The sequence below is a fragment of the Morone saxatilis genome, unplaced genomic scaffold, assembly GCF_004916995.1.
Source record: "Morone saxatilis isolate NCDOM2014 unplaced genomic scaffold, NCSU_SB_2.0 Contig5, whole genome shotgun sequence".
NCBI lineage: Eukaryota > Metazoa > Chordata > Actinopteri > Moronidae > Morone > Morone saxatilis.
Genome location: NW_023340095.1, coordinates 5963288 through 5978216, shown reverse-complemented (window position 1 = coordinate 5978216; position 14929 = coordinate 5963288). Strand labels below are relative to the sequence as shown.

Here is a 14929-nt window from a genome sequence, read left to right as displayed (position 1 = left end):
ATATATATATATATATATTACCAACAACCTCTAGTTGAAGTGGTAACAACATCAGTAACTGTAAGAACATGGCTGAAATATACGTGTGGCTACAAAATGCATGTACAGTGTGTCTATGTCACAGTGTACATTGTGACTACAGAGAGCTACGCAACTGGCTCGCAAGTCAAATGAACAGTTAAGTTGATAACTAAGACAAAATAATAAACTTGGAGCATAAAGGTTAAAATATTAATTCAGCAACATCATCAACTAACAGCCTTTATACCCATTTTCACTTCAGAGCCTCAGTGAATAACTGGATTTCATACCTAAAAATCATACTTTGCTGCATAAATCACATCAATTAAACCAACCACAAAAAAATACACTTGAATAAACATTTGCCTTCTTCAAGACACCGCTGTGTAATTGCTGTTTAAACAATGCAACATGCTGGAGTTAGTGGCTTTGCCAACTGTCAACCATATTAAATCCCTCTTTGGAGGATTGAAGAGCCTTTGTAGAAAATGCAAAATGAAAACAGCAGGTTTGGTCTGTTCGTCAAAGTGTCACCAAATTATCAACTACATCTAGGAAAAGGATGTTCCCATTTAACATTTTTCTACTGTTTTGACATTAACTTATCACATGTTAATTAGTTTGGGTTTTTCTCTTCTGGTTCTCAAAAGAAGCATCCATATACTCAGAATGAAACCGGTTATCTGTGTATTAAGCCATATACTTAAAAACACTGCATGCATAAATAAGCCCTATAAAGTGCTTTGTTGTAAGGGTAGTCGTCACAAAAGAACAAACGTATGAACTTCCTATTCAAATTCAGTATACGTCATCATAATAATAATTTTTTTAACCCAATAGCAGAAGACTTTTTCATATCAAAGCAACTACACATGCACAGAAGAGGGCACGAGTTCCTCTTGTGAAATACTACTACTACTTTTGTTTTATATCTTACCTGATCGACTGTGGGAGCTCATTGTTATGGTTGTTGTTAATAGGCAGACATGACAGGGGAGGAGAGGTGAGTGGTGAGTGTGTGCACCTCCGGGGTGGTGGTAGTGACCACCATGTGCTGTGCAGCCAGGTCGGTGCTGCCAGGTGGAGACGCCGGGCCAAGGAGGAGGGACAGAGAAGAGTTGTTTCTTAAGACTTCGTCACACGGAGCCGCGGGTGGAGACCTCAGTGGTGTGTTGTGGCAGGATTCCTTCCACAAAACAGTCACGCTGTGAGAGGTGGATGAAAAAAAAAAAGAGTTTTTATATGCATGGGAAATTCCAGAAAGATTCTCATATTCAAATTAACACACAAGTTAAAACATATAAATAAACAGGATTCTAAATCATTATTCTTCTCTGCAGTTATTGAGCCAAAACTCCTGTTTACCTGAGGCCATGTGTGAAACCTTAACAGGCCAGGGAGGAACAAAGACCTGCAGGTCACCGCCTTCAAAGGCACCAATGACCCATGTGTTTCATGATAAGTTTGTCTCTATCTGTGACCCTAAATGCACATGTATAAATCCCGTCTACACCTTTTCAGTACTGTTCAGAAGGTTGTGGCACATATTTCACCTGCTGTGTGGGAGTTTTATGTGCATGGTCAGCTGGACTGTGGCTGCCAAGGTGAGGCTCCCTGCCACAAAGGAGAAAAGTCACAGCTAACAACAATCGAGAAAATCTGAAATTAAATTGCAGTGAAACTTGTTATCAACAGAGGTGAAATCTCTCATTACAATTATTCACACTATGTGTTGATAAAAACTCTTTTGCTTTATTGTGGGCAAGAGAGAAGAAGCAGCTATGGAAAACAGCTCTGGCTTCCTCCAAGTAAGAGTTGTATTACATGTCTGTTTTTTATTAAATGAATATGGTTTCATTTGAACCATCTGGATTCACTAGAATCACAGCATGTTTACATAATTTAAATGCAAGAGCTAGTACTGCAAGTTATTGTCAGTGCTTTCACCACACCCAGTCAGGAAAAGCTTTTGAATGTGGTCTTAAATTTAAATCAAAATGCCACTAACATACATTGATGTTCAACACAAACAGTTCAATTCTGGCTAAGCGATAAACAACATTAATAAAATGTCAACATTTGTCAGCTTAAAGTGACATTCCTAAATCTTCACTTCCACAGCTTGCATGGTCAGCTGTGGAAGTGAGTACCTTAATAAAAAGCTCTTCCATGTAGCTGAGCCCATAATGAAATGCAAACAAAGGCTTAGACTTACCACAGATTTGATAGCAGTAGAGAAAGAGGAAGAAAACTGTTCACACTGTCTGGTGTGTGTGTGTGTGGTGTGTGGTAGTGTGTGTGGTGCGCGTGTGTGTGCTGTGTGTGTGTGTGTGTTATGCAATCAAAACTATAAGAGGTATATGTAATCACACACAGGCACACATACCAGGGAAGCCTTTGGTTCTCTATAAAACTCACCTCTGTCACCTCTAACAGGTGTCAACAGAGCTGAACACAAACACGTTGTAATGAGAGCTGCAATCAGTCACTAGAAATACCACAGAGGCCACAATAAAGTGTGTATGTGCTCCCTCCATCTCTCTCAAACAAATACACACACACACACAATCTCCTTGTTGTTGCCATTACTTTAAAAGTGTTGAACTGAATTACTGTCAAATGAACGAGTTCAGAGGAAAGAAGGTGCAAGCATTGCATGGCCAGATAAGATCTCATGGAAAGACGTTACTGCCAGGATTCTCAAGAAGTCCCTCAAGTAAACGACAAATTAAACGGAGGCTCAGCACATTCATCAGAGTGGCCTGTGAAGATCGGAAGAATATTAAGGTATTTTTAAAAATCTACTAAAAATGAGCTCCAGTCTTGCCCTCACAGTTTCAGTGAAAATACATGTAATGCAGACTGTCAGCTTCAACATCAGTGTGCTGCTGTGACACTGTACTTCGTCAGCATTTCTCATTTAGGTCCCAGCATCCTTCAGGGCAAAATGACCAGAGGGGAGGTTTAAATGTTTGTGTGAACATCTGACATAGGTGTGTGTTTAACAGTCACATGTCTGCATGTATGAGGGATACTCAAAGTGGATGGACTTGCTGAGGTATGAGGTTTCAGGAATAAAAAACCCATCAGTGTGTCCGCTGGAGGGCTACAGTGCTATTCTCTGATCCAGCTGCCTATTTTTGTCAAAGGAGTCATCTGTCACACAAGAATTCAGGCTGTGCTTTTACAGCTTGTCACACTATGTCAGCAGTGACCTCAGGCATCTAGTCCTCTCACTTTCTCTCGTTGCCCCACTCAAACAAACAAAAGGAAGCTCAAAGAGAAGCCAAGTCTGCTTCTTTTCTGACACCATCGACCTGTAGTCTGTGGCAATGGTCAGCAGTTAGCTGTGTGGTTTTTAATGTTCCTTCCACATGATTTCACTGTTTCTGCAATTGAAACTGTACTTCGGGGATCCTATTAAAAATGGATTTTCGTACAACGCTGCAGGTATTTTTACTGCACTGACGAACCATAAAACATACCACATGCATCTCTTCATGCATCTCAGTTCCTGACACTCGAGATTGGATGAGATTTATTGTTCTTGTGCAGTTAAGTTTGAACCTGGAAGCATTTCATGGCGCTTGACAGGAAAACAGCTCTCAGGACCCCTTAATGGACTTCATTTCCCAAGCACTCTGAGCGCTGCCGGGAGTAATCACGATGGCATAAAAATAACATGTGGTCGGGTAGTGAGCAGTAAACAACAATTAAGAGACCCCTTGCATAGCTCATGAAATGAATCATTGAAAATGCACTTGTGCCATGAAGACAGCTTCAGCCTCTCAGCTCTAATTGACTATGAATTATTCAGCTGGCGAGTGGGATTAGTGGCACCGCCAGTAGGCTATTGATTGACATGTTCTTGATTTTTCTTTGTTATTGGCAAAAAATAGTTGAGGTGTTGAGTCTTTACAGTTCGTGATATTGACTGCGATATATCGGTCGGCAGATTTTGACGTATTGCAGAGATATTGGTTTTGTATTGGTATCAGTGTATATCCGTTATCCAGTATGCACCGGTATGAAAACATTTTTTTTCCTGGTATGAAATGCAGTAAAAAATGCTTGTGGAAATATATTCGTGTCACTGCATAGTTTTTCCAGCAGTGTGCACTAAGATTTACAATAGCGTGGCAAGCAGCACAGATAAGTAAAAAGAAGCAGCTCTCAGCAATGTCAACTAGAATTGGTTGACAATTATATATGAAATTATTTAACATTTAAATTAAATATAATAAAATAAATAAAGTTATTTGTTTAAGAACGAACATTTCTGAATACCTCTGCAGAGTCATATTGTGCAAAACTAAATCATATCGCTATTGGTCTCAAAAATCCTACATCAGTCTGGCCTAGTTTAGAAAAATAAACTACATCCTGTAAAACCCCAAAGGAAAAGCTCACAGCTAGCAGGGAGGGACAGAATATTGTGATACTATGTTGGTCTGTCGCTGGTTCAATTAAGGGCACGACTGTGTCAAACTGAACCCATCCTCCTTTAGAAGGAGGGATGCTTACAGTCACCGTTACACAGGTAACAGCGAGTAAAAGTAGGTAAGCAGAAGCACGGCAGCGGGGAGTGAGTGAGCACACGTCTGAGAGGAGCGAGGGACAGTCTATCTAACATGAAAGGACCTGCAGTAACACAATACTCTCTGCTGCTTGTTCATGTTTGCAAGTGAACAAGGCCAGCTATGACCGCAGGACATCACATCAATCAGCTGATGGTTGAACGGGGACAGGACGAGGAGCACAGGCATCAAGTGGCACAGGGGGATCATTTTTCTTGATACGGAGCTCTGACAGCCTGGGCGCAGTTAGAGCATGGCCATGTAGCACAGCAGCATCCACCTGTAGGCCCTGGCTCTAGTCCGGGGGAAGATATCTGCCATCCTCTCTCCCCTGATCTCTCTCTCTCTCGCTCGCTCTCTCACTCTCTCTCTGTGGGCAGTGCCAAGATGCCAAACGTTAACTGTTCTGCTGTGCCGTATTCTCATGTAAATAAACTGTTATTCTGATGCTGACTGACAGAACTAATTATTTCATAGTGGAAAGCAAATGGAGTTTAACATGGTGATGAGAGGGCTGGCACCAAAACTGCGTGACTATGCTTGAGACCTGTCACTTGAGTTCTGCACAAATGCTAATGAAAGTTCAAAAAATGATTACTGAACATTCAAAGCTGAAAGGACAGAGGGTGGATAACAGACCATTGTGACCAGGCTTGTATGAGAACATTAGAAACCTTTGTTTCACGTTTCTATTCCCAACACACTTTATTTCAGTTCAATGTCAATAAAGCTCTGTGGACATACACAACAGTGCATGGCTTTAAATAGAAACCAGCAACATGCCTGAAAATCCACGTTCTGTACATTATCTGTGTAAGTCACAAGCAAGTAAGTCACAATAACTTACCCTCACACCAATAACAGCTTTAAGTAAAGGCTTATGTCTGCATTGCATCTCTCACACCAGCACTGTGCTATGAAAGTGAAGCAAGTAAAAAGGCCACAGAAATGTATGAAAAGAGTGAACTTCACTGAGGTCAGCTGTCTCAGAACCAGACTGCCTAAACTCTGAAGGTATGTTTAAAGGTTTGGGTTCGAGGGAAAATGCTGAAGTGAGCCATGTTTCCCCTGCGTGCATGTGTGAGCATTCCTGTGAAACCTGCGCAACAATGTGGGGTTGGGGATTAAAATAGTTGGCATCATATCCGATGGCACACCATGATGAAGCACTTGGATCAGCCCTGTGTGTGGTTATATAAATGTGAGCTGTGGAAACACCTAATTTATAAGTCTAGTCATGGTATGCAGACAAATGTGAAAATGTTTTTACATGGCATTAAAATAGAAATATTAGCGTGTTTGACACGCTTCATTTTTTTTCACTTGGTAGCGCACATTGCTTCTGTAGATTTGAGCAGACTTGTAGTTTGACCTACTGGCAGCTACCTCGCAGTAATAAAAAGAACACAGTGGTAATACGCACACAAAACTGTTGATGTTAATGGACAATAAAACATGTGTTGTTACCCTGGCAACAGAAGGCCAACTATTCAGAGTCAAATAAAAAGCAGGAAGTAGCATCTTTCCATGCAGTGAGCCAAGTCCTGTGAATGACAAAAGCCCACTCCACTTCCCTTTCTTTATTACTCACATTCTTTCAGTGTCACTCTCACTCCTTAACCCACGTATTGATCTAACGTCTGCATTATTAATTATTATTATATTACCTCAGCCTATAGTAATCCACCATTCTGCATCGAGGAGGCGTTTTTTTTTTCTAAATAAGAGCAGGCTTTCTCAGCACTCTATTCTGGATGCAACAGATATTTCTATGACCACAGTGTAAGCCAATGTGTGAAGTTGCTTTCACATGATCAGACCACAGAATGGACCCATTTTTTTTTTTTAAACGGAGGGAGCACTGACGCCCTGCCCGAAGGAACAGTATGACCTCACACTAAACTACTCAAGAAAAACACTGAGCCAGAGTTCAAATTCTGTGAACTCTGGCGTAGACCACTTAGTTCCCTTTCGCTTGGACCCGTCTGACTGCCTGGTGATGAAGATTGAGCTTGACACTTGCTATGTATAAGCTCCTTTAGAATCAGATGTTTAGAAGCAACTTTTGCTTTGTGGCTTTGCATCCTGCATTGATATCGGATTGGCTGATTCTATTCATATAAACTGCGCTCACACAGGGAACGCCCTAAAAAGCGTGATAGAGACCTCTCTCAGGGAAATCCACCTTTCCTATTTTTCTGTATATTATATGTAACAGTTGCCTGTTGTGAAATGTATTTCAGTGGTACACAATAACAAATGATCAAGTCTTAACAACCAAAATATATACTGGATTTTCAACATTGATTTTCAAACTGCAGATTGCTTTTGGCCCTTGAACACACCACGTACAGAGACAAAATGTTACAATACTTTTTCAATCTGTGAAAGAAAATAGACCATGAAAATCAGTCAACATGTGGGTTTTAAATGTGTTATCAAAATGTAACATGCCAGGGGATCCTTGTGGCCCCTGATTGGGTGTGATGATATGGTAGGAAGGGGGTAGGGTGGCGGGACAGTTTTCACAGTCCTGCTGGTTGAGTGTGCCTGTGCACCACAGGGTCCTGTAACCAAGCAGCTCAACACTACAGTGCCATTCATAGACTCAATAAGTAACCATTAGCATGACATCCACAACATGTCCACAAACAAGGAGGACTTTCCCAACTGTCGACCTCTCCAACACTCGCTAACTGAGTTCAGGATACAGGATGAGTTCAATGTCAGGACAAGGACCTGGCGAAGCACAAAAGAGTCACAACTATTATTGGAGTTCTGAGGATCAGTGGAGTATAAGGGACTGAATCTGGGAGAAGGATTCGCAACCATGAACTCAGTGAGTCAACACAAGGACTCATCAACCCTCAAATCACATCAGTTGAGGCTGAGAGCTTCTGTATAGCTGCCCATTAAAAGCTCTGTGTCCCTTTTACTACTGCTTTGAATCTTCTTCTGGTCTACTTTTACTGCTTCTCTGGCCCACTGGCCAATATCCAGTTTCCTTTACTTTATAAGCTGCACAACAGTAAGCCTAGTGAGAAAAGGCGAAGTGAGTTGTGTTCAAACTGTATTAGTGGCATCTCAAACACTGCATGTAATGGAGAGATAGAGGAACAAATGGAAGGGGACTGAGAACAAAGGTTCGATAATATGCTGAATCACAGTGGGGTTGAAGGGAAGACCCTGCCAAGCAGCTTACAAATTCCTGCTGTGTGAACGTGTCGGTGCTTACAGGGTCCTGTCACCGTATTTTTCCCTGAGCACAACAGTGGCATTAATAGACCCCATTAGTATCCATTAGCATGACAACATCCACAAAATGTTCACAAACAAGCAAGCTTTCCCAGTGCCAGCTGGTGCTAAATGATGGGAGGAAGTTGGAAAGTCAGGCCTGGGCCCTGACAAAGCACAGTGGCACTGAGTTAAATGAGCTTATTAATGCGATTACAAGAGGAAAAACTTGGGGGCAAGTAAAGAACAAGGATTACACGGTTCAAAACCTTGGTGTGGTAGTGATGTACGAGTTGGCCCAAGAGCCTAACAGTCTAATGGGCTAGATTCAATTCAGCATAGAAAAGCAAAAACGTGAATGATTGCCTTCATTAATCATGCTTTTTCTTAAGTATCCTAATCTCTTTAATATCTTACAAATGAACAAGTAAAACAGTAATATGCCACTGCCAATAAAATATCCTAATTATTACCTCAATATCAATATGCAGGTGGCTTTGCTTGAAGATTTCAAAACTGTGGAACAAACTCTATTTTATACATGGTAAAAGAAAACCAACACCAATGCCTTTCATAATGTATCTTTTTGTCAAGTCAAACACTCACACAATTTGCAGACTGGGGTGGCTTTCAAAAGTTTCCTCAATGATGAAACAGCAGCAACGGTCAGTTTGAATTCACTCTGTTGTCATTTATTCCAGTGTTGTGGTTTCAGTTGTAACCGCAACCTCAGCTGTCCGATTCTAGTTGAGACCTTTGTTTCAAACACATTTACATCTACACTGTCTAAAAAGCCTGAACAATACTGTTTGAAAAACACATTTTTAACATACATTTTGGATCATCATTTTAAGTCTTATAATATAGATATATACTGTAAATCTGTAGGCCTTCAACAACGTTCCAAAAACCTTCTGCCCTGATGCTCTAAAAATGCTTTTTCATCGCCACTAATTGCAATTTGTCATCTGCATGGTGGATATTTTCAGGCCAACACATTAACCATGTCTGGACTTGCCATAAATGCGGCACATCTCAGAAGTAGCTCAATTCTGGCTGACAATGGCAGTGTCAAAAGGGTATGTCATCCAAAGTTATGGATGATATTAAAATGTTTTTGGCTTTTTAGCTTTAAAAACGACTTCAATAATTGCTAATTGAATCTCTGGCTAAATTAGTATCTGTCACAAGGAGAGGTGGTAGATAGAGAAGTACAATTACAAACTAGGTGAGACACAAGACAATTTTTAATTGGAGAGACAGAATGAAGTAGTAAAAGATGACAGCATATTTACACCTTTAATGATGTGCAACATACACTTTAAAGCTTTGGACTTGGATATTGCAGGCATCCATCTACTCTTTCTAATCTTTGTGCAACGCAAAAATGTAATTAGTAGACACTTAATGTGCAACAAATATGCACACACATGCAAACTTAAAATGTTTGGTGTTCAAGTCACAAAGAGGTTTTCTATGAAATGCATTAACACTGATTAAAAACCCGTCTAAGTAACTTTATTCCCCAAATCCATGTTGTTGTTTAACTGTGTCATTTGCAGTTTGTGTTAGTAACAATTTTCCCAACTGTTCAAAATATGAACTTTAAATATCAGGTGTTACTGTCAGTTCCTCAAAATCAAAGTGGAAGAGACTCAAATTGGAACAAATATTCGACAATCACACAAAGACAAATCAGTTAAAAAGAGGCAAAGATATGCATCTTCATACTATCACCATCAGTAGCCTACAATGACCACAATGCAGTGCAGCCACAAGACATGTTGTGCATTCCATAAATAGCAGCAGTCGAGAAACAAAGCATGATTTACGACATATTAATAACAACTCCTGGAATGCACATCGTACACCACAAAGTCAAGTGACTTCTTTGTGTGGGACACAGCAGGACAACCAAGAAAACAAAACTCAGTCCCACTGGTTATTCAACATGCAACACATTTAACACGGACAGAGAATAGACCATCATCCCATGTTTGAACTAAAAGGTGTAACGCGTTTCCATCCTTAACCGTTTGGTACTTGACAACTCGGTCTGGTACGCCATGTAACCCAAACATATACAATCCAAACAGTGGATTTATTTCTAATCTCTCTTTAGAGCGTGAGTTTGAAAAAGGTTTGGCAGCTCACCAGTCGTTATCTATCAGCTGTAGAGTGCTAATCAGCTTAGCCCGGTTAATCAAGCTCATGTAGTATCACCGCCGTCTGAAGGGAGGATCCTCCCATGACGTTTATGGCCTTCTCACTTCACACCCAGGTTTGCATTTTCACATTTGATCCAGTTAGTTTTGGTTTCACATTGCAATTAAGGTTTCGGTACAGGATTGACTACAACGTGTGTACTTTAGTCGGCCCGTTGTGCCTGCCCTGTATAAACAAATGCAAGCTGCAGTTGTTCAGGAAAGAGAGGGCATTACTGACATTTGTGTTGTAGATGATTGAATGTTAATTTTCAAATGAAATGACAAAAAAATGTTATTTTCCCTGTTATACCAAAAAATGTACCAATCCATGATCCCAAAACCCGAGGTACATACCGAACCGTGAACCCTGATTCTAATGGACCTAACCCCTATGTGAACGGTAAATAATTAGAGCCTACTAATATAATCTACTGTACGTCATCATCAATCAACTATATGTAACCAGACTAAACAGGTCTGTATGGACTCCCTGAATCCCTCCCTTCTCACTAATGGTAACTCAATATAAAGTTAGCAGCTAAATGGCTGAAATATACAGAAGCTGTCTACAGCAAGTAAAGGACTGCCAAATATGCAAAGAGATAGACAGACAGATAAAATAGAATAAAATACTGAGATGCTCAGCTGAAAAGAAAAGAAAATATCAACAAAGAAGATCCTGCTTCTTCTGCTCCAATCTGGGCTCTTCCCTCAGCAGTCATCCTTCCAGAGAAGCACTCGGAGCCAATTTTTTTTTTTTTAGAGAGCTGCAGTGACCTTGTTCCTGTGGGGCCTGGAGTTTACGACCAGCAGTCCTTCAGAGCCCGTAGTGCTGAGGGAATAGTTTCCGCTAGTGAATGCCTAAAGGATTCTCAGCAGAGCAGCAGCACAGCCCTGCTGGTGTAACGCTGCTGAAGTTAGCTTCTGATTGAGTAGTTAATGGGGGAAGTTAAGTGAAACTTAAATGACAATATTGAGCAACGGATTCTCTGTGTTTCGCACCACTTATTAGTCAGACATCCTAGTGCGAGCCTTAATTCTATTTTAAACCCCGCTTTTACCCATCTCTGTCCAGTCAACTACAGACAAAAAAAGAAAAAAAAAAACTACATTTACAATTGTCAATTGGTTTGTGAAACCTTTGTTCTACTTGTGAAAACACAAATTCCACTGATTTGTTTTCACATCTTGCCCATGTCAGACTGGCTTTCAATCACAAATCACAAATGAAGCTTAACCTGCCATTTGTGTGTTCTCACAAAACAATAAAGTGTGAATCTGTGATTTAAACCCTTACTGGTGTCTAAATGTGAATGAAGTCCAGGTCTGACAAGGGTAAATGTAACAGTTTCTAAGCTAAATCTGGTTTATTGTTGTCAGGGTGGAGAAAACTCGGTAAATTCACCATGTTTTAGCTTTCATATATCCCTCTATGAAATGAAAGCCTTAACTGGGATGTCTGATACCATTTCCCCCTGTTTAAAGCTGCCGAATGGGAAGCAGCCAGCTGGAAGCTAACTTCACCGTCGTCCTGCTGCTGCTCTCTTGTGTTTACACTCCATGAAGACACACGTTTACACCCAAAGCTGTGGCAGCGGCGGTTCAACCCCAGCAGAACCCTCCATCACACAGCTTTCTCCTCTCTCACACACACACACACACACACACACGCGTTCTGGCTCATTTATCTGAAGAAAAATTAGTTTGGAGGATAGTTTTGAGCAGAGCTGGCACTATACTAATAGAAGTTTTTTTTTTTTTTTTTTACTGCATTAATACAGTTCCTCTTTACTCGGGGGACGTACTTTTCTGGTACACAAACAACTTTAACTGGGTGACAAAATTCCCCACTACATCTGGTAACTCTTTACAGTAACCTCACACTTGGAAGGAAACCGCTGTGTCAACGTATGGTGCCGTGCTGCAGCACAACTCACACCAGGGAAAGTTTGAAAAGTAACAGAATAAGGCACGGACTGTCCGTAAGAGACACTTTTCCGACATGACAGCGTGTTTCAGAACGATGTAGCGAGCAGCGGGATTAAAAGTCCAACTTAAAAAGGAGCAGCTAAGGTGGCGGAGTAACAATGTTGCACAACACGTACAGTCGACAGTTTTTAAATCCACTCCGAAATGGTAATACTGAACAATGCCTGTATTGCGCAACACTTAACACGGTCCTGCAAAATACGACACAAACTCAAAGCATATCAGAGTAAGAGTCACTGAGTTTGACTCCGAGGAGGAAAAGCGCAGACCTACAACAAGACACATTTTTTTCCTTCTTTTTTGGAGTCATGGTTCTCTCTACTCGTTCAAGCCTAACAGAGGACTGTGTTTGAGTTTAACCAAGACAGAAAAGAAACACTACCTGAATTGAGCACCCTTGGGCGCAAATGGCTGGTTCTCTGCCAGTCTCCAGGAGCATCCACAGAGCAGGGTTTTAGGACCCGTCGGTACTGTAAAAAAATCATTCAGCCAGATAGCTCCGCCATTCTGACTTAATCACGTGTCGGGCAACCTCCTGTATTTCCGTAGGGGGCGGGGTCTGCGGGACAGGATGACTGACAGCTGAGAGGAAAATTATGTCAGCGTGAGTGGACACATGAAGTCTGTCATAAACCTTTCCATGAAGCATATACTTTACATATACTTTTTCCCTAAATTCAGTAGGGACATATATGTATAGTGTCTGTAATACTATTATATGCATCTTATTCATCTTCTATTGTACAATTCCAACATGTTTTGTGTCTGTGTAACTCAAAAATGAGTTTAAGATTATGCCAACCTACCATACATTTTTAAAGGATATTGCCAACAATATATATACGTGTTTAAAAAGCCCTTAAAATCTTGGTTTAAAGGACCAATGTGTAGATTTAGAGAACGTCATGCAGTGTAGTTGCTGATTGCATTCCCGTCACATCACCCTCACCTTCCTAGCGTGTAGGAACTACGGTGCTACGAAACACGTGCAAAAGGCCCTATCTGGGCTACCATAGAAACATAGCAGTTCAACATGGCGGACTCTGTAGAAGAGGACCCTCTCCCTCTGAAGATTTAGACAGCCCATTCTAAGTTAACCAAAACAGAACAATTCAGATTTATTTTTATACACTAACCTTTTGTATTTTTTCCATAATATTAAATATGCATGACTATTTAAGTAAAGTAATAATACATTTCTTAAATCTCAGCTAATCTTTTAATCAGGACTATGTGGTTTTGGGTTGATCAGATTTGATTGACAGTGGTATCTCTCGGGCAACAAAATACCGTGTTCGTGTCATATCAATCAGGCCGTAATTACAAGCAGCCAAGTCAGAAAAAACTTTCATGTCAGCCTCCAAGTTGTAATTACAAGTTGGCGATATCAGGAATTTCTGACAGCTACAATATCTCCTTCTTAGTGAAAATAACTACAGCAGTGTTAACAAATCGCTGGCAACATGGCCGCAAAGCCTCCGTTGCTGACAGTTACATCTAAATAAGTTCAATATCCTTGCTAAGGGAATCAATTCAGCTACTTAATGGGAACCTTATACAGTTTGTTTCTATTCAGTTTCACTTGATAACAAACTACGGGAATTAAGTCCTAAAAGGGAAATTCCTGTGCACAGAAAGTGGAAAATCATGACATTTTGAAAGTATGGTATTGGTATTATTGGGTCATAATTTTAGACAGGAAGTAAAATACCACAGTTTGTTTAAGATATCTATCTATCATGGGGGTTTTTTTAGTTCTACCGACAGTGTGTGAATGCAGCATCAACCTTTTCCAACTCACCCCAAGAGCACAGAAAAATACAGAAATATCTCATTTTAAATAACCAAAAAAGGTTTGTGCTCATATTGTAATGGGCGTGAGGTTGGACACAAGAACAGCACAGACTGAGACCAGCGTTGGAACAGTTCAACAGTTTATTGTCCAAACAGAGTTGTAAAATCCACAGCAGGTACACAAGAATAGTCCACAACCTGAGCTAGCAAAACAGTCGAACTTTTTTAGCAGAGACCTTCCGGGGAGGGAATCGCAAACAACTGGAGCAGACAAGGGCGAGGCAAGGCAGAGGGGTCAGGGACAGAAGGCTGTTTCAGGAGTTACGCGCAGGGACAAAAGAGGACGGGCAGGGACAAGCAGGTCAAAACCAAGGAAGCAATCTGGGAAATAACACTAGAGAGCTTTGCATGCTGCTAAAGACAATCTGGCAGAGACTGAGAGGAAAGAGTGGTGTTAAACACAGGTGAGGGAACACAGGTGAAGGTGGTTGCACTGATGAGGCAGGCAGGTGATCGGAAAAAGTACTGGCAGAGCTGGCAGTAGGATGGAAAGCAGAGCGGATCATGACACATATATATCAAATATATAACCCATATTACTTAAGAAGCTGATTAAGTGCCTTTAAATGAATACTGGGTAAAGTAAATCTAATAAGATAAAAGATCATTATAAATTGTTCATATGCATGCACGTAACATATAATACAAACTATCCCCACAGAGTTCAATGTACTCTTTGTGAGTGAATATTGTATTTTGCTTCCTTATAGCCTTAGTCTGCCTCACCTTTTTCTATTTCACTTGGTGATTTCCAGGAAACCCTCTCAAGAACAACTGCATGTGTCAACTTGTCTCATTGAGCAGTTGGTTTAATGCTTAGGAGACATATACCCACAGTAGATTTTCCAGTTGAAAAAAGTGAGGCTTGCATTCCTTATGTGGAGCACAACATGTTTTCAGAAAATGATAATCTGCCTCCTGGAAAAGAGCCTTCCTCTAATACCTAATTAGCAATTGAGATAGCTGAAAAATTGTTGACCAAAATGCAAGATGTACCTACTCATAAACAGCCTTGAACTGTCTTAAAGCATGTAAAGGTCGATTGAA

At 40.7% G+C, this 14929-nt stretch overlaps 1 long non-coding RNA gene across 1 annotated transcript in view; it reads right to left on the bottom strand.

The window, feature by feature from the left end:
* The window catches only part of LOC118338904, a 44969-nt gene extending 32437 nt beyond the window's left edge, over window positions 1-12532 (bottom strand). The window contains exons 1-2 of the long non-coding RNA XR_004797293.1: window positions 12411-12532; window positions 959-1226 (exon numbers count right to left, since the gene is read on the bottom strand). This is a non-coding gene — a long non-coding RNA (uncharacterized LOC118338904). The remainder of the gene's footprint in view (window positions 1-958; window positions 1227-12410) is intronic.
* Between the last annotated feature and the right edge of the window lie 2397 nt (window positions 12533-14929).